Consider the following 20,974-nt stretch of genomic DNA (forward strand, 5'->3'; position numbering starts at 1 on the left):
TTGCATTGAATGTGTAGATAGCTTTGGGTAGTATTGACATTTTGACAATATTTATTCTTCCAATCCATGAGCAGGGAATGTCTTTCCATTTCTTTATATCTTCTTCGATTACCTTCATAAACTTTCTATAGTTTTCAGCATACAGATCTTGTACATCTTTGGTTAGATTTATTCCTAGGTATTTTATGCTTCTTGGTGCAATTGTAAATGGGATCAGTTTCTTTATTTGTCTTTCGGTTCCTTCATTGTTAGTGTATAAGAATGCAACTGATATCTGTACATTGATTTTGTATCCTGCTACTTTGCCGAATTCATGTATCAGTTCTAGCAGACTTTTGGTGGAGTCTATCGGATTTTCCATGTATAATATCATGTCATCTGCAAATAGCGAAAGCTTGACTTTATCTTTGCCAATTTTGATGCCTTTGATTTCCTTTTGTTGTCTGATTGCTGATGCTAGAACTTCCAGCACTATGTTAAACAACAGTGGTGAGAGTGGGCATCCCTGTCGTGTTCCTGATCTCAGGGAAAAAGCTCTCAGTTTTTCCCCATTGAGGATGATGTTAGCTGTGGGCTTTTCATAAATGGCTTTTATGATCTTTAAGTATGTTCCTTCTATCCTGACTTTCTCAAGTGTTTTTATTAAGAAAGGGTGCTGGATTTTGTCAAAGGCCTTTTCTGCATCGATTGAGAGGATCATATGGTTCTTCTCTTTTTTGTTGTTAATGTGATGTATCACGTTGATTGATTTGCGAATGTGGAACCAGCCCTGCATCCCAGGAATGAATCCCACTGGATCATGGTGAATAATTCTTTTTATATGCCGTTGAATTCGATTTGCTAGTATCTTATTGAGAATTTTGGCATCCATATTCATCAGGGATATTGGCCTGTAGTTCTCTTTTTTTACTGGGTCTCTGTCTGGTTTAGGAATCAAAGTAATACTGGCTTCATAGAATGAGTCTGGAAGTTTTCCTTCCCCTTCTATTTCTTGGAATAGCTTGAGAAGGATAAGTATTAACTCTGCTTTAATCATCTGGTAGAACTCCCCTGGGAAGCCATCTGGTCCTCTACTCTTATTTGTTGGGAGATTTTTGATAACCGATTCAATTTCTTCGCTGGCTATGGGTCTGTTCAAGATTTCTATTTCCTTCTGATTGAGTTTTGGAAGAGTGTGGGTGTTTAGGAATTTGTCCATTTCTTCCAGATTGTCCAATTTGTTGACATATAATTTTTCATAGTATTCCCTGATAATTGTTTGTATCTCTGAGGGATTGGTTGTAATCATTCCATTTTCATTCATGATTTTATCTATTTGAGTCATCTCCCTTTTCTTTTTGAGAAGCCTGGCTAGAGGTTTGTCAACTTTGTTTATTTTTTCAAAAAACCAACTCTTGGTTTCGTTGATCTGCTCTACAGTTTTTTTAGATTCTATATTGTTTATTTCTGCTCTGATCTTTATTATTTCTCTTCTTCTGCTGGGTTTAGGCTGCCTTTGTTGTTCTGCTTCTATTTCCTTTAGGTGTGCTGTTAGATTTTGTATTTGGGATTTTTCTTGTTTCTTGAGATAGGCCTGGATTGCCACGTATTTTCCTCTCAGGACTGCCTTCGCTGCATCCCAAAGCGTTTGGATTGTTGTATTTTCATTTTCGTTTGTTTCCATATATTTTTAAATTTCTTCTCTAATTGCCTGGTTGACCCACTCACTCGTTAGTAGGGTGTTCTTTAACCTCCATGCTTTTGGAGGTTTTCCAGACTTTTTCCTGTGGTTGATTTCAAGCTTCATAACATTGTGGTCTGAAAGTATGCATGGTATAATTTCAATTCTTGTAAACTCATGATGGGTTGTTTTGTGACCCAGTATATGATCTATCTTGGAGAATGTTCCATGTGCACTCGAGAAGAAAGTCTATTCTGTTGCTTTGGGATGCAGAGTTCTAAACATATTGTCAAGTCCATCTGATCCAATGTATCATTAAGGGCCCTAGTTTCTTTATTGACCGTGTTTCTAGATGATCTATCCATTTCTGTAAGTGGGGTGTTAAAATCCCCTGCAATTACCACATTCTTATCCATAAGGTTGCTTATGTTTATGAGTAATTGTTTTATATATTTGGGGGCTCCGGTATTCGGCGCATAGACATTTATAATTGTTAGCTCTTCCTGATGGATAGACCCTCTAATAATTATATAATGCCGTTCTTCATCTCTTGTTACAGCCTTTAATTTAAAGTCTAGTTTGTCTGATATAAGTATGGCTACTCCAGCTTTCTTTTGGCTTCTAGTAGCATGATAAATAGTTCTCCATCCCCTCACTCTCAATCTAAAGATGTCCTCAGGTCTAAAACGAGTCTCTTGTAGACAGCAAATAGATGGGTCATGTTTTTTTATCCATTCTGATACCCTATGTCTTTTGGTTTGCGCATTTAATCCATTTACATTCAGTGTTATTATAGAAAGATACGGGTTTAGAGTCATTGTGATGTCTGTATTTTATGCTTGTAGAGATGTCTCTGGTACTTTGTCTCACTGGATCCCCCTTAGGATCTCTTGTAGAGCTGGTTTAGTGGTGACAAATTCCTTAAGTTTTTGTTTGTTTGGGAAGACCTTTATCTCTCCTTCTATTCTAAATGACAGACTTGCTGGATAAAGGATTCTTGGCTGCATATTTTTTCTGTTTAGCACACTAAAGATCTCGTGCCAATTCTTTCTGGCCTGCTAAGTTTCAAAAGAGAGATCAGTCACAAGTCTTATAAGTCTCCCTTTATATGTGAGGGCACGTTTACCCCTTGCTGCTTTCAGAATTTTCTCTTTATCCTTGTATTTTGCCAGTTTCACTATGATATGTCGTGCAGAAGATCGATTCAAGTTACGTCTGAAGGGAGTTCTCTGTGCCTCTTGGATTTCAATGCCTTTTTCCTTCCCCAGTTCAGGGAAGTTCTCAGCTATAATTTCTTCAAGTACCCCTTCAGCACCTTTCCCTCTCTCTTCCTCCTCTGGGATACCAATCATGCGTATATTATTTCTTTTTAGCGCATCACTGAGTTCTCTAATTTTCCCCTCATACTCCTGGATTTTTTTAATCTCTCTTTCTCTCAGCTTCCTCTTTTTCCATAACTTTATCTTCTAGTTCACCTATTCTCTCCTCTGCCTCTTCAATCCGAGCTGTCGTCGTTTCCACTTTGTTTTGCATTTCGTTTAAAGTGCTTTTCACCTCCTCCTGACTGTTCATTAGTCCCTTGATCTCTGTAGCAAGAGATTCTCTGCTGTCCTCTTACTGTTTTCAAGCCCAGCGATTAATTTTACGACTATTACTCTAAATACACTTTCTGTTATATTATTTAAATCGTTTTTGATCAGTTCATTAGCTGTTGTTATTTCCTGGAGATTCTTCTGAGGGGAATTCTTCCGTTTGGTCATTTTGGATAGTCCCTGGAGTGGTGAGGACCTGCAGCGCACTTCCCCTGTGCTGTGGTGTATAACTGGAGTTGATGGGAGGGGCCGCAGTCCAACCTGATGTCTGCCCCCAGCCCATCGCTGGGGCCACAGTCAGACTGGTGTGTGCCTTCTCTTCCCCTCTCCTAGGGGCGCGATTCACTGTGGGGTGGTGTGGCCAGTCTGGGCTACTTGCACACTGCCTGGCTTGTGATGCTGGGGATCTGGTGTATTAGCTGGGGTGGGTAGGCAAGGTGCACGTGGGCAGGAGAGGCAGGCTTAGCTGGCTTCTCCTTAGGTGATCCACTTCAGGAGGGGCCCTGTGGCTGCAGGAGGGAGTCAGATCCGCTGCCGGAGGTTTGGCACCGCAGAAGCACAGAGTTGGGTGGTTGCGCAGAGGAAGCAATTTCCCTGGCAGGAACTGGATCCCTTTGGTATTTTGCCCGGGGGTTGGTGTGGGTGATGGTGCTGGCGAGTGCCTTTGTTCCCCACCAAACTGAGCTCTGTCCTCTGGGGGCTAAGCAGCTCTCCCTCCCTTTGTCCTCCAGCCTTCCCGTTTTCTGAGCAGAGCTGTTAACTTATGACCTCCCAGAAGCTAAGTCTCGCTTGCTGTCGGAACACAGTCTGTCAGGCCCCTCCGCTTTTGCCAGCCACACTGGGGGCTCTGCTTGGCCAGCGAGCCGCCCCTCCGCCCCAGCTCCCTCCCGCCAGTCCATGGAGCATGTACCGCCTCGCTGCCCTTCCTACCCTCTTCCCTGGGTCTCTCGTCTGTGCTTGGCTCCGGAGACTCCGTTCTTCTAGTCTTCTGGTGGTTTTCTGGGCTATATAGGCAGGTGTAGGTGGAATCTAAGTGATCAGCAGGATGCGCGGTGAGCCCAGTGTCCTCCTATGCCACCATCTTCCCTCTCCTGGACAACAACTTCTTTACCCATTCATTAGTTGATGGACACGTGGGCTATTTCCATAATTTCACTATTGTAGATAATACTTCTATAAACATAGGGTGCATATATTTCTTTGAATTATTGTTTTTGCATTATTTGGTTTAAATACTTAGCAGTGCAATTGCTGGATCAAAATGTAGTTCTATTTTTAACTTTTTGAGGAATCCCCATACTGTTTTCCAGAGTGGCAGCACCAGTTTGCATTCCCATCACCAGTTCAAGAGGGTTTTCCTTTCTCCACATATTCACCAACACTTGTTGTTCCCTGTGTTGTTAATTTTAGCCATTCTGAGTGATTTGAGGCAATATCTCATTGTAGTTTTGACTTGTATTTCCCTGATGATCAATAATGTTGAATGTCTTTTTATGTGTCTGTTGGTCATGTAGATTATTTCATTGGAAAAATGTCTCTTTTTTTCCTCTGCTCATTTTTTAACTGGGTTTTTTTTTTTTCTTTTGGGGGGGTTGTTGAGTGTTATAAGTTCTTCATATATTTTGGACACTTTTTATCAGATATGTCATTTCCAAATATCTTCTTTCATTGCAAAGATTTCCTTTTAGTTTTGTTGACTGTTTCCTGTGCTGTGCAGTATATTTTTATTTTGATAAGTCCCAATAGTTTATTTTTTTCTTTTTTACCCCTTGTCTCAGGAGACATCTAAAAAGATGTTGCTATGACTGATGTCAAAGAAATACCTGCCTGTGTTCTCTTCTAGTTTTATGGTTTCAAGTGTCACACTTAGTTATTTGATCTAATTTGAATTTTTTTGTGTGCGACTGTTGTAGAAAATTGGTCCACTTTCTTTTGCATGTTGCTGTCCAGTTTTCCCACCAACATTTGTTGAACAAACTGCCCTTCTCCTAATTGGATATTATTTCCTGCTGTGTTGAAGATTAATTGACAATTAACTGTGGGTTTATTTCTTTTTTTTAAAATTTTTTAATGTTTTTATTTATTTTTGCGACAGAGAGAGACAGAACATGGGCAGGGGAGGGCCAGAGAGAGAGGGAGACACAGAATAGGAAGCAGGCTCCAGGCTCTGAGCTGTCACCACAGAGCCTGATGCGGGGCTTGAACCCACAGACTGTGAGATCATGACCTGAGCCGAAGTCGGACGCTTAACCGACAAGCCACCCAGACGCCCCTCTTTTTTTTTTTTTATATTCTATTCAACTGGTCTTTGTGTGTGCTTTTGTGCCATTACCATACTGTCTTGATCACTACTGCTTTTTATTTATTTATTTTTCGTGTTTATTTATTTTTGAGAGGAGAGAGAGAGAGAGAGAAATAGTGTGAGCAGGGGAGGGATAGAGAGAGAGGGAGACAAAGAATCTGAAGCAGACTCCAGGCTCTAAGCTGTCAGCACAGAGCCCAACGTGGGGCTCAAACACAGGAGCCTTGAGATCATGACCTGAGCAGAAGTCAGACCCTTAACCCACTAAGCTACCTAGGCTCCCCAATCACTACAGATTTTTAATATAACTTGAAATTTGAAATTGTGATGCCTCCATATTTGCTCTTCTTTTTCAAGGTTGCTTTGGATATTTGGAGCCTTTTGTGGTTCAGTACAAATTTCAGGATTTTTTGTTCTAATTCTGTGAAAAATGCTGGTGGTATTTTGATATGGATTGCATTAAATGTGTATATTGCTTTGGGTAGTATAGATATTATGACAATATGTTCTTATATTCCATGGTCATGGGATGTGTTTCTATTTCTTTATGTCATCTTCAATTACTTTCATCAGTATTTTATCATTTTCAGAGTACACGTCTTTCACCTCCTTTGTTAGGTTTATTCCTAAGTATCATATAGTTCTTGGAGCAATTTTAAATGGGATTGATTTCTTTATTACTTTTTCTGATGCTTTATTATCAGTGTGATGCAACAGATTTCTGTACATTGATTTTGTATCCTGTGACTTTAATAATTTCATTGATCAGCTCCAGCAGTTTTGTGAGCATGGGCATATGTGGGTGTGTGTGTGTGTGTGTGTGTGCGTGTACTTTGGATTTTCCACATACCGTATTATGTCATGTGAAAATAGTGAAAATTTGACTTCTCTTCCTTGCTGATTTTGATGCCTTTTATTTCTTTTTTGTTTTCTGATTGCTGTGGCTAAAACTTCCAGTATTATTTTAAATAAGAGTGATGAGAGAGGACTTCCCTGTCTTGTTCCTGATGATAGAGTAAAAGGTTTCAGTTATTCCCAATTAGCATAATATTAGCTGTTGGTGTTTCATATTTGGACCTTTTTAAGTTGGGGTATTAACCCTACTTTGTTGAGAGTTACATTTTTTTATCATGATTGCATGTTTTTCTTTGTCAAATGCTTCTTCTGCATATACTGAAATGACAGTGTGGTTCTTATTTTTGTATTTTATTAATGTGGTGTCATGTTGATTGATTTGCAAATATCGAACCACCCTTGCAACATAGGAATAAACACACCTGATTGTGGTGAATAAATTTTTAATGTATTGTTGTTTTGAGTTTGGTAATATTTTACTGAGAATTTTTCCATTCATGTTTATCAGTGAAATTGGCCTGTGGTTCTCTTTTTTGGTGGTGGCTTTATCTGGCTTTGGTATTGAGGTAATGCTTACCTAATCTTTATATTATTATTAACATTACTGTTATTCTTGTTTTTGCCTGATTAGACTGAGACTCTTATTTTATTTTGGTTTTTAAAGAAAATGAGGGCAGAAAATTTTATTTATTTATTTATTTATTTATTTATTTATTTATTTATTTAATTTATTTACTAGTAACTTTATATATTTTTTAAATGTACATACAAATTAGCGTATAGTGCAACAATGATTTCAGGAGTAGATTCCTTAATGCCCCTCACCCATTTAGCCCATCCATCCTCCTACAACCCATCTAATAAGCCTCTGTTTGTTCTCCATATTTAAGAGTCTCTTACGTTTTTCCCATTCACTGTTTTTATATTAATTTTGTTTCGCTTCTCTTATGTTCATTTGTTCTGTGCTTAAAGTCCTCATATGAGTGAAGTCATATGATATTTGCCTTTCTCTGACTAATTTCACTTAGCATAATACCCTCCAGTTCCATCCGTGTAGTTGCAAATGGTAAGATTCCATTCTTTTTGATTCCTGAATAATATCCATTGTGGATATATATATATATATATATATATGTCACATCTTCTGTATCCATTCATCCATCAATGGACATTTGGGCTCTTTCCATACTTTGGCTATTGTTGAAAGTGCTGCTATAAACATTGGGGTGCATATGTCCCTTCAAAACAACACACCTGTATCCCTTGGATAAATACCTAGTAGTGCAATTGCTGGGATGTAGGGTAGTTCTATTTTTAATATTTTGAGGAACCTCCATACTGTTTTCCAGAGTGGCTGCACCAGCTTGCATTCCCACCCAAAATTCAAAAGAGATCCTCTTTCTCCATATCCTTGCCAACATCTGTTTTTGCTTGAGTTGTTAATGTAAGACATTCTGACAGGTGTAAGGAGGTATCTCATTGTGGTTTTGATTCGTATTTCCCTGATGATGAGTGATGTTGAGTATTTTTTCATGTGTTGGTTGGCCATCTGGATGTCTTCTTTGGAGGAGTGTCTATTCATGTATTTTGCCCATTTCTTCACTGGATTATTTGTTTTTTGGGTGTTGAGTTTGATAAGTTATTTATAGATTTTGGGTACTAACCCTTTTCTGATATGTTATTTGCAAATATCTTCTCCAATTCCGTTGGTTGCCTTTCAGTTTTGCTGATTGTTTCCTTTGCTGTGAAGAAGCTTTTTATTTTAATGAGGTCCCAGTAGTTCCTTTTTGCTTTTGTTTCCCTTGCCTCAGGAGACCTGTTGAGTAAGAAGTTGATGTGGGCAAGATCAAAGTGGTTTTTTCCCGCTTTCTCCTCGAGGATTTTGATGGCTTTGTGTCTCACATTTAGGTATTTCATCCATTTAGAGTTTATTTTAGTGTATGGTGTAAGAAAGTGGTCCAGGTTCATTCTTCTGCATGTCGCTGTCCAGTTTTCCCAGCACCATTAGCTGAAAATATGGTCTTTATTCCATTGGCTATTCTTTCCTGCTTTGTTAAAGGCTAGTTGGCCATACGTCTTTGGGGCCATTTCTGGGTTCGCTATTCTGTTCCATTGATCTGTCTGTTTCTGTGCCAGTATCATACTGTCTTGATGATTACAGCTTTGTATTATAGCTTGATCCAGGATTATGATGCCTCCTGCTTTGGTTTTCTTTTTCGAGATTGCTTTGACTATTCGGGGTCTTTTCTGACTCCATACAAATTTTAGTATTCTTTGTTCTAGCTCCGTGAAGAATGTTGGAGTTATTATGATAGGGATTACATTGAATATGTAGATTGATTTGGGTAGTATTGACATTTTAACAATATTTGTTCTTCCAATCCAGGAGCATTGAATCTTTTTCCATTTTTTTGTGTCTTCAATTTCTTTCATAAGATTTCTATAATTTTCAGTGTATAGATTTTTCACCTCTTTGGTTAGATTTATTCCTAGGTATTTTATGGTTTTTTTTTTGTGCAAATGTAAATGGGATATATTCCTTGATTTCTCTTTCTGTTGCTTCATTGTTGGTGAATAGGAATGCAACAGATATCTGTGCATTGATTTTATATCCTGTAACTTTGCTGAATTCATGAATCAGTTCTAGCATTTTTTTGGTGGAATCTTTCAGGTTTTCCATATAGAGTATCATGTCATGTGCAAAGGGTGAAAGTTTCACCTCCTCCTGGACTATTTGGATGCCTTTTATTCCTTTGTGTTGTCCGATTGCAGAGGCTAAAACTTCCAATACTATTTTGAATAATAGTGGTGAGAGTGGACATCCCTGTCTTTTTCCTGACCTTATTCAGAAAGCTCTCAGGTTTCTCCCCATTGGGTCCTTCCTATATGGCTTTCATGATCTCAAGGTATGCACAACCTCACCAACACTTGTTATTTTTTATATTTTTGTTAATATCAATTTTGATAATTGTGAGGGGATATCCATTTTGATTTTTATTTCCCTGGTGATTAGTGATATTGAACATCTTTTCATGTGTCTGTCCATTATCCATATGTCTTCTTTGGAAAACTATTATTGAAGTCCTCTGTCCATTCTTTAATTAAGTTTCTTGTTTTTTTTAAATTAAGTTGTATAAGGCCTTTATATACTTGTATTTAACACCTTATTGAATGTATGATTTGCAAATATATCATTCAGTGAGGTGCTTTTTGTTTTCTTGGTGGTATCCTTCATTATACAAACCTTTTTATTCTGATGAAACCCGATTTGTTTATTTTAGTTTTTACTGTCTTTAAACTGAGGAGAGTGGTCCAAAAACTATTGCTAAGAACAATGTCAAAGGGCTTACTGTCTATGTTTTCTTCTAGGAGTGTTATGGTTTCAGGTATTATATTTAAGTATTTAATTCATTCTGAATTTATTTCTGTATAATGTGTAAGGTAGTGGTCCACTTCCATTCTTTTTAATGTAGCTGTCCAGTTTGTGCAACAACATTTATTAAAAAGACTTTCTTTTCCTCCTTGTATATTCTTGCCTATTTGTCATAGATTAATTGACCATATATGCATGGGTTTACTTCTAGACTTTCTATTCTATTCCATTGATCTATGAGTTTGTTTCCATGTCAGTATCATATTGTTTTGATTACTATAACATTGTATTATAGTTTGAAATCAGGAAACATTATAACTCCAGCTTGTTTTTTTTTTTCTTCATGATTTCTCTGGCTATTTTGGGTTATTGGTGTTCCCATACAAATTTTAAGATTTTTGGTTCTAATTCTGTGAAAAAATATCATTGACATTTTTGTAGAGATTGCATTGAAACTACAGATTGCTTTGTGTAGAATGGACTTTTTAACAATATTAATTCTTCTAGTCAATGAAAATGGACTATCTTTCCATTTATTTGTTTTGTCATTAACTTACTAATGTCTTATAGATTTTAGAGTACAGGTCTTTTGTCATCTTGGTTAAATTTATTTCTATGTATTTTATTCTTTTTGGTGCAATTATAAATGGGATAGTTTTCTTCATTTCTCTTTCTGATAGTTTTTTCTTAGTGTTTACAAATGAAACAGATTTTTGGGGTGCCTGGGTGGCTCAGTTGGTTGAGTGTCCGACTTCGGCTTGGGTCATGATCTTGTAGTTTGTGAGTTCAGGCCCTGCGTTGGGCTCTGTGCTGACATCTGGGAGCCTGGAGCCTGCTTTGGATTCTGTGTCTCCCTTTCTCTCTGTTCTTCACCTTCTCATGCTCTGTCTCTCTCTCAAAAATAAATAAACACTAAAAAATTTTTTAAAAAGCAACAGATTTTTGCATATTGGTTTTGTATTCTGAAGCTTTATTAAATCTGTTTATTAGTTCTAACAAGATTTTTGGAGGAGTCTTCAGGATTTTCTCTATATAAAATTATATTGTCCATAAATAGTAAAAGTTCTACTTCCTCTTAAAATTTGGATGTCTTTTACTATTTTTTTCTTACCTAACTCTTCTGGCTGGTAATTCCAATACTATGTTTAATAAAATTGGTGAGATTGGGTTCTTTCTCCTGACCTTAGATGAAAAGATTTCAGGTTTTCATATTTGAGAATGATAATGGTTGTGGCCTTTTCTAAAATGGCTTTTATATTGATCAAGTATGTTCCTTCTAAAATAATTCTTGAGTTTTTATCATGAATAGATGTTGAATTTTGTCAAATGTTTTTTTTTCTGCATCTATTAAAGTTATAATATGATTTTTACTCCACATTTTGTTAATGTGGTGTATTGTTTGATTGACTTGTTAATGTTGAACCAGCCTTGTATCCTTGGAATTAATCTCATTAGATCATGATGTATGATACTTTTAATGTATTGTTAAATTGGTTTGGTAATATTTTGATAAGGATTTTAATCTATGCTTATCAGGGATATTGCCCTAGAATATTCTTTATTTTTTTGGTATTATTATCTGGTTTAGTTATTAGGTAATGTCAGCTACATAAAATGCATTCAGAAAGGATCCTTACTCTTCAACATTTTGGAAGAGTTTGAGGAGGTTAGGTATTACATCTTCATTGAATGTTTAGTTGAATTTACCAGTAAAGCCATCTGGTCCTGAGCTTTTTATGGGGGAGAATTTTGATTACTGATTCAATTTTTTTGTAGTAATCAGTCCACTCAGATTTATTATTTCTTCATGGTTTAATCTTGGAAGATTTTATTTTCTAGGTATGTGTCCATTTCTTGTGTTTCTAATTTGTTCATATATAATTGTTCATAGTAGTCTTTTATAATATTTGGTGTTTTAAAAGTGTCAATTGTAGCTTCTCTTTCATTTCTCATTTTCCTTATTTGAGCTCTCTGTATTTTTTCTTGGTTAGTCTAGCTACAAATTTGTCCATTTTTTTAAAGAACCAGGTTTCAGTTTCATTTATCTTTTCTATTGTCTTTTGAAACTGTAATTCATTTATTTCTGATCTTTGATATTTCCTTCCTTCTTTGGCTGCATTTGTTCTTTTTCTTTAGGTGTAGAGCTAGATTTATTATTTGAAAGTGTTCTTGGTTATTGAAGTAGGCTTACGTTGTTATGAACTTCCTTCTTAGAAGTGTTTTTATTGCATCTTATAGAATTTGATATGTTGTATTCCATTTTTATTTTTCTCAAAGTATTTTTATTTCCTTTTTTTATTCTTCTGCATATTTTCTTGTTACTAATTAGTGTTCTTTCTTTTAAGCTTAAAGAAGTCACTTTAACATTTACTGTAAGTCCCGTTCAGTGGTAATACACTCCTTTAGCTTTTGATTTTCTGGAACACTTTACCTGTCTTTCAATTATAAATGACTATTCTTATTGGAAGTTTTTGCTTTTGCTTTTATTTTATTTTCAGCATTTTGAATATATCGTATTACTCTTTCCCTTCCAACATGCAAACTATCTGCTGATAGTCTTTTGAGGGTTTTCTTATAGTAGCAAGTTGTTTTTCTTTTGATGCTATTGAGATTCTCTTTAACTTTTGACATTTTATTATTACACATCTTAGCATAGATATCTTTGATTTTATCTTATGGGGAACTGTCTGTGCTTCCAGGATCTGGATGTCTGTTTCTTTCCTCGTATTACAAATATTTGTTAGCCTTCATTTCTTTAAGTAAATTTTTCTGGCATTTTCTCTAACCCTTCTCCTCTGGGACCCCTAAGATGAAAATGTTTTTTTTACACCTGACATTATCCCATTAGTCCTTTAAGTTATCTTCATTTTTTAAGAATTCTTGTGTTGTTGTTGCTGTTGTTGTTGTTGTTCCGTATTGGTGAGTAACACTGACCTGTTCCTAGTTCACTAATCTTTCTCTCTACATTACCTAGTCTGCTATTTAACTTCTCTAGTGTATTTTAGTTCACTTATTGCATTTTTCAGCTCTGTGACTTCAGCATAGTAGTTTACTGTATTTTCTCTTTTTGTTGAAGTTTTCAGTGTGTTCATCCATTCTTCCCCCAATTTATATAAGCATCTTTGTGACCAAAACTTGAAATCAGGTAAACTATTATTTTATTAAGATTGTATTTTTCTAAAGTTTAATTTGCTTTTTTAGTTTGAAACATATTAGTCAGTTTCTTCAGTTTTCTCTTCTCTGTATGTTTCTTCCCACATATTAGGCAAAATGATGACTTTCCCAACCTTGAAGGTTTGGCCTTGTGTAGGTGATGACACTTGTCATTCAACCTTTCCCTAGCTCTTGCTTGTCTCTTGAGCCTTTGTGATTGTGTAAGCAGTCTGATTTATTCTTGATATGTTCTAAAATTTGTGGGTGTGCCAAGACTTGTCAGTCTTATGAAGGAAGGGATCTCAGCCAGCTCCTAGTTTCAGGCTTATTAGAAGTCTTACTCTCAGGTTGCAGCTTTTAAAGTATGCAAAAATATACAGTCACATGGGACTACAGCCATATAACCTGTTAACCTCCAGGCCAGGCCATCTGAAGGTTTCTCTCTTGGCAATAGATGTGAAAATTGAAGCTCCAGACTAGGGTATACACCCCCCTGGGAAGTACCAGCAAGTTTTGGCAAAGCCTAAGGAAAGCAAAAATAAAGCATCCCTTAGCCAAGGTAGTGATGTGTTATAGTCCTGTGTCTGTGCAATGCCTTGGACATGGTAGCCTGCCAAGAATTATGTTTCTGATTGTTACAGTCCTATGGGAATCAGGAATGCAAGATTCTTGACCAATATAGCAGATGATCAAGGAAATTCCCCTGTGTGGTCTGAGTATGCCCACCAACTTTAGCAAGACAGGTGAAAAGTGTAGGGGTAGCGTGTGCTTACTAGTCTTAACAAGGCTGTGGGAGACTGCAGAAACTGTGTGTACCTTTAAAAATTAGCTAACTCAAAACTGGATAAACCCAGAGAGTGAGGGACAGCTGAGTTGCCCCCTTTGAGAGATAGCAGCTTGTGGGGAATAAGCTAAGTAATTCCCTGAGCTTGCACCAAGGTGTTAACAAGGCATAAAGAATTAGAAAGCCATAAGATGTACACACCCAAGTTTGGGTAAACAAGATTAGGTAAATAACTATAGGTAAATGGGGCAAAGGCCCCCAGTATAGGTAAATGGGGCAAAGGTCCCAGTATAGGACAAAGGTATAGGAATAGGTAATCTCAGGATGAAAACACCCAAGATGAGGTAAACAAGATTAGGTAGTCAAGGTGGAAATGCCCCCCAACTTAGTATAATAGCAGAAAACTGCTTTCACAGAAAGGAAGGACCAAATTAGGTAAACAGGTAAATAGGCCTATTCACCTCAAGGGGGCAAAGTTGCCCAGAGCAGAGCTAATTAGCAAAAGAAAGATGCCTTGTTGACCCTGAGGTAGCACGCTCTGTCTTTCTTGTCCCCTAGGCCAGTTTAGGTAAACAGAGGTGGGGCCTCATGTCTGCTGTAAACAACCTCTGCCTGGCACCAGGATTTTGTTTTGTATTGACCCAAACCACTAACATTGCATATCTTCAAAACCTGCATTCCTTCACACCCATGAGTTTATGTTCACAATTCCATTGACTCTTTGTGCACATCCATCACCATGTTTGTAAGCTTTCTGTTCCTAATAAAAACAGAGCAAGGACCTTTACCTGGGGCTCTTGTTTCCTCCTGGACATTAGCCTCTCTTGCATTTTTAATCCTGCATCCTGTTTTCTTGCTGTACAAGAGAGAACTCCAGACCTAGAGTCTTCAACAGCAGCCAGCATGGAGAGGCAATATAAAAATAGCAGTTTGCACAATGCCATGAATAAATAAGAGGCAGATATTTTCATACTAATTTCAGAGTGTGTTGGGGCAAATCTAAGGAGCTGGTAAGATGACATTTTCATTCCATACCCCACAGAATAAACACAGAGTCATCTTTGGGAGGCAAAGCTGCACAGATACTTGCTCCCAACCTTCTAGCTATGTTCCACACCAAGAGTTATCCTGAGGACTTGCTGACTCCAAGCCTGCTAGCCTCAGCCTGGGTTCAGGGAAAATTTTGTTAAAGCCATCCCCATGAAACACCCAGCTGCTGGACACACAACTGCCACCACATAACACACCCAGATGCAAGGATGTGCTCAATCATATGCTCCCAGTCACTTCATACTCTGAGCCCAGCTGTGCCCAGCCATCATTACATGACCCACCCAACCTTGAACCCCAGGCTGTGTCAGCTAACAGAGCCCAGATACCCCAGTGGTACCAAGGATCTTGCATAAGACTAGTGGCTCAGCACAAATTTTCTTAACACTATTACCTCCCTCTGAAGTTTGCTGGCAGACATGCCTTCACAAAGCTGGCCTGCCTGGGTCCCAGTGACACCAAAGAGATAAAGCACATCCCACAACAGGCAGAGTCAATGCAGATGACTACACTAAAAGGAAAAGTAACTAAGACACATTAGCAATAGGACATAAAGAAAACACATAGGATGATCTCCTGAAGTGCCAGTTTCCGGTGAATAGGAGACTCTGCACTGAAAGTCACTCTAGGACCTCTTCTTCATAAATTCATTATGTTCAAGAGTAGAGGACATAGCTGACTTTATTAACACAGAGAAATAAACACAGAGGGGCAGGCAAAATGAGAAGACAGAGAAATTTGTCCCAAATGAAAAATAGGACAAGGCCATGGCCAGAGACTTATACAAAACAGATATAAGTAACATGCCTGATAGAAATTTAAAGCAATGATTGTAAGGACACTTGCTGGATTATAGAAAAGAGAGGAAGACATGAGTAAGATGCTTAACACAGAGAAAAGGAATAACATATCACAGAAAAAAAAACATAGCAGAGATAAAGGGCTCAATAATCAAAATAAGAAACACATTTGATGGAAGAAGCAAAGGACAAAATTAGTGACCTAGAAGACAGAGTAAAGGAAAGTAATAAAGCTGAAAAAAGAGAGCTAAAAGGATATTTTTATATGAGGATAAACATAGGGAACTCAGTGACTCCATCAAATATAAAAATATGCATAGAATAAAATTCTTAGAAGAAGAAGAGAGAGAAAAGGGGGCAGAAATTTTATTTTAAAAAAATGTAGCTGAAAACTTCCCTAATCTGGGGAAAGAAACAGATACCCAGATCCAGGAGCCACAGAGAAGTGCCATCTAAATCAACAAAAACAGACACACACCAACACATATTGTAGTGAAATTTGCAAAACAAAAAGCAGGGGGGGGGAGAAAAATCCTTAAATGTAGTAATTCCAAAGAAGACAGTAACTTACAGGGGAAAATCCATAAGACTAGCTGGAGATTTTCAACAGAAACTTTGCAAACAGAAGTGAGTGAAATGATATATTCAAAGCGTGTAATGGAAAAAAAATACGTGGCTAAGAATACTCTATCTAACAAGGCTATCATTCAGAATATAAGGACAGATAAATAGTTTCCAAGAAAAGCAAAACCCAAAGGAGATAATGATCATTAAACCGGTTCTACAAGAAATGTTAAAGAGGAATTTGAGTGGAAAGCAGAGACCACAGGATGATGGCATGAAACAAAAAAAAGTAGTAAAAATGAATATTTATGTAAAAAAAAACACTCAAGGAACTCACAAAATAGAAAGATGTAAAATATACCTAAAATGTGGGGAAAAGAGGAATAAATAATAGGTTCAAAATGAAATTACCATCAACTTAATATAGACAGATATATACTGAAGACGGTATATATAAACCTAATGGTAACCATATATCAAAAAACACTAATAAAAATGCAACAATAAAGAGAATGAAATCCAAATCCAAATATATAACTAATGAAAATCAGGAAACCAAGAAATACAAAAAAAGTTTCAGAAAATCTTCAGATACAAACCACAAAACAGATAATGAAATGACAATAAATACAAATCTATCAATAATTACTTTTTTAATATTTATTCATTTTTGAGAGGGAGAGAGACAGACCATGAGCAGGGGCAGGGCAGAGAGAGAGGGAGACACAGAATCCAAAGCAGGCTCCAGGCTCTGAGCTGTCAGCACAGGGCGCGATGCAGGGCTCAAACTCACAGACTGTGAGATCATGACCTGAGCTGAAGTCAGACGCTTAACCAACTGAGCCACCCAGGTGCCCTGCTACTTTGTTTTTTAAAATATATTTATTTATTTTGAAAGAAACAGAGAGCATGAGTGGGGGAGGGGCAGAGAGAGGGAAAGAGAATCCCAAGCAGGATCCACATTGTCAGTGCTGAGCCCAATGTGGGGCTTGAACTCACGAACTGTGAGATCATGACCTGATCTGAAACCAAGGGATGGCTGCTTAACCAACCACTCAGGCTCCCCTATCAGTAATTACTTGGAATGTAAATGGGCTAAATACTCGAATCAAAAGACCTAAGGTGATGGAATGGTTAGTAAAACAGGACCTGGGTGCCTGGGTGGCTCAGTTGATTAAGTGTCTAACTCCTGGTTTCAGCTCAGGTCATGAACTCATGGTTCATGAGATCAAGTCTGGCATCAGGCTACATGCTGATAGCATGAAGCCTGCTCAGGACTCTCTTTCTTTTCCTCTCTCTCTGCCCCTCCCCCACTTGCACTCTATCTCTCTCTCTCTCTCTCTCTCTCACTCAAAGCAAATAAAGTATTGAATAAAAAGAAAAAGAAAAAGAAAAAACCACCCAACATATGCTGCCTACAAGAGATTCATTTTAGATTCAAAGACACCTGGATATTGAAAGTGGGGGAACGGGGAAACATATGTCATGCAAATGGATGTCAAAAGAAAGCTAGAGTAGCATTACTTATATCAGCCAAACTAGACCTTAAAACAAAGACTAACAAGACACAAAGAAGGACACTATACAATAATAAAGGGGACAATCCAACAAGAAAATAAGATAATTGCAAATATTTATGCACCCAACAGAGAGACACTTAAATACATAAAATAATTAATAACAAATATAAAATAATCAATAATAATACAACAATAGAATGGGGCTTTAAAATGTCATTTATATCAATGGATGTACAATTTAAACAGAAAATCAAAAAGGAAATAATGGTTTTGAATGACTCACTAGAATATATATATTCAGAACATTCCAACCTAGAAAAGTAGAATCCATATTATTTTCAAACACACGTGGGTCATTCTCCAGAATAGATCATGTATTAGCACACAAAACAAATCTCAACATATTCAAGAAGATCGAAGTCATAACATGCATCATTTTTTACCATTGTAAAGGTATTTTCATTGTAATGACTTTTTTTTTCATTGTAAGAGGGCTGTTTATAACAATAAAGGCTCACCTCAAAAGCAAGAAAAAACTCAGAAAAACAACCTAACCTTATACCTAATGGAGCAAGAAAATGAAAAACAAACAAACAAAAAAACCCGTAAATCTATCAGAAGAAAGGAAATAAAGATTAGAGCAGAAGTAAATGATATAGAAACTAAAAAAATATATTAGAACAGATTGAGGCCATCAGGATCTAGTTGAAAATATAAATGAAATTGATAAAACTACATCAGTGGAAAAGAATAGAAAACCCAGAAATGAACCAACAACTCTGTGGTCAATTAATCTTCAACAAAACAGAAAAGAATATACAGTCAGAAAAGACAGTCTATTTGATAAATGGTCTCGGGAAAACTGGACAGCAACATGCAAAGGAATTAAACTGGACCACTTTCTTACACCGTACACCAATATAAATTCAAAAGAGATCAAACACCTAAATGTGAGACTTGAAACCATGAAAATTCTAGGAGAAATCACTGGCAGTAATTTCTTTGGTATTGGCTGTGCACTCAGAATCCAAGGATATTCCTGAAAGATAATCCAAGACAAAGGGTTTCAACATTAAACAAACATGTTCTTTCAGGTTCTGTGATCACTTCTCTCTTTGGAGGAAACATTCCGTGGCCTGGCGTCTCACTGACTTAAGGAGATTTGTGCATCCCTAAGTTTATAGAAGCATTATTTACAATAGTCAAGATATGGAAGCAGCCCAAGCATCCATCAATTGATGAATGGATAAAGAAGTGGTATATATGCATGTATACACACTCTCTCTCTCTCTCTCTCTCTGTCTCTCTCTCTCTCTCTCTCTCTCTCTCACACACACACACACACACACACACACACACACACACAATGTGTCTCCCTCTCTCACTGCCCTCCCCACACTCACGGTCTGTCTCTCACTCTCAAAAATAAAATAAATAAACATTAAAAAAAGAAGAAAGAGGGAATCACTGCTGAAGGAACAACTCAGAAATCATGACAGGTCTCTGCTGCACACAGCTGTAGACTTGTGTCAAATGGAATCTGGAAGGAATGAGTGAGAACCACTGCCATTCATCCAACTAGAAACATGCACACTACCAGACACAGGAGAATGAGACCCATCTGCTGGTTAACATTCTTCCATTTTAATGACTCCTTTAGGTAAGATTTAGGGACTGGTAACAGGAAGCGAGTCATAAGATATATACAGGTTCTAGGAACAGAATTTTATTTGCTCAGGGGACAATTTAAACCTACAAAAGTGAACTTTGCTGTGTAAGAGGTTACATTTCCTGGTTTGTGAGCATGCTGAAAATTTGGCTTTCCTTACAGAGTTGTTCTAAAATATATTCATGTTGATTCCTAAAGGCAAAGTGAGAGGAATAAAAAAATTGATGCTGTTCCTTTGAGACATGAATTGGGAATAATCAGACATTTTTCTCATGGAAAGAGGAAGATGGCAAACTAAGCCAAATAGAATTGCATCTAAAGACCTCAAGGACGTTACCCTGTGTTTGGACTGAGTATGCGCCTCCCCACATCTGTGTGCATGCCTCAATTTCTAACCAGAGTGGCCCTGGAAATGACAGAGAGCCAAGCCATGGGCACCTTAGGGAACCACCAAAGGGGCTGCCCCAGTCCTTCCTGTGGCCCAAAGGCCCTGCCTCGCGCTCATGCAACCTGTCTCTTGTTTCTTGCCTCTGGAACCCATGTTGTCACCAAGGATTGACCACATAGGACACACCACGTGCCTGCACTCCCAACCCACAAGTTCAGGTCACATGCTCTGGTGAATGAGCTTGACCAGTAGGTCTGGATGGTTCACTTCTGAAAGCATTTCTAAAGCTGTCCTGCCAGACAGGCATCCTATTCCAAAGTGGAAGCCAGCTGGTAACTCCTTTTCACACCCACTCCCTTCCTTCCTATAGAGTTATATGTAGGCCTATAAATACTCATCAAATATTTGCAAATGAATAACTTTTAAAAATTTCATGGATATTTGGAACTGTTAGCAGTTTTGAATATATATATATATATGTATGTATATATAAAAATATATATGTGTATATATATACAAATATAAATATATAATATATGTGTGTGTGTATATATATATATATATATATATATATATATGCAAATATTCCAAGCTAAAGGACTTCAGCTTGTCAATTCAGTCCTACCCTCTAATTTTTTCATATTAAGATTTGCAAGGGCTGTCAAAAAAAAAGGGGGGGGACTGAGCAAGATAGAAAGGGACAGAGAGAGAGAGAGAGAGAGAGAGAGAGAGAAAACAAAGCCAAACTCTGAATTATAGAGAACAAACTGATGGTTACCAGAAGGGACGGTTGTGGGGAGATAGATTAATTAGTCGATGGAGTCTAAGGAGCATACTTGTCATGATAACTACTGGGCGATATATGGAATTATTAAATTACTATATTTTACATCTGAAACTAATATAATACTCTATGTTAACTAACTGGAATTAAAAAAAACTTTCTAAAAATTTGTAAGGGCGCGAATAATTAAAAAAATACTTTTTATTGGGTTGCATAAATTGGAGGTGAGGAAGATAAGTCCATAAGTATAGCCAACTCTGTCAAAAACATAACTGTGAAAAGAAGGGAAGAGATAAGAGAGGAGCAAGAGCTCTGTATGAGGCCGGAATTTTCTCTTTTCATTTATTCATAACTGTAAGTTAAATTCTTCCTTAAGAACTTTTTTTTTTTAGGTGCGCCTGGGTGGCTCAGTTGGTTGAGCATCTGACTTTGGCTCAGGTCATGATCTCACAGTCTGTGAGTTCAAGCCCCGCGTTGGGC

This window comes from Herpailurus yagouaroundi, unplaced genomic scaffold (genome assembly GCF_014898765.1).
Source record: "Herpailurus yagouaroundi ecotype Mexico unplaced genomic scaffold, PumYag 67623, whole genome shotgun sequence".
In the NCBI taxonomy this organism is placed as follows: Eukaryota; Metazoa; Chordata; class Mammalia; order Carnivora; family Felidae; genus Herpailurus; species Herpailurus yagouaroundi.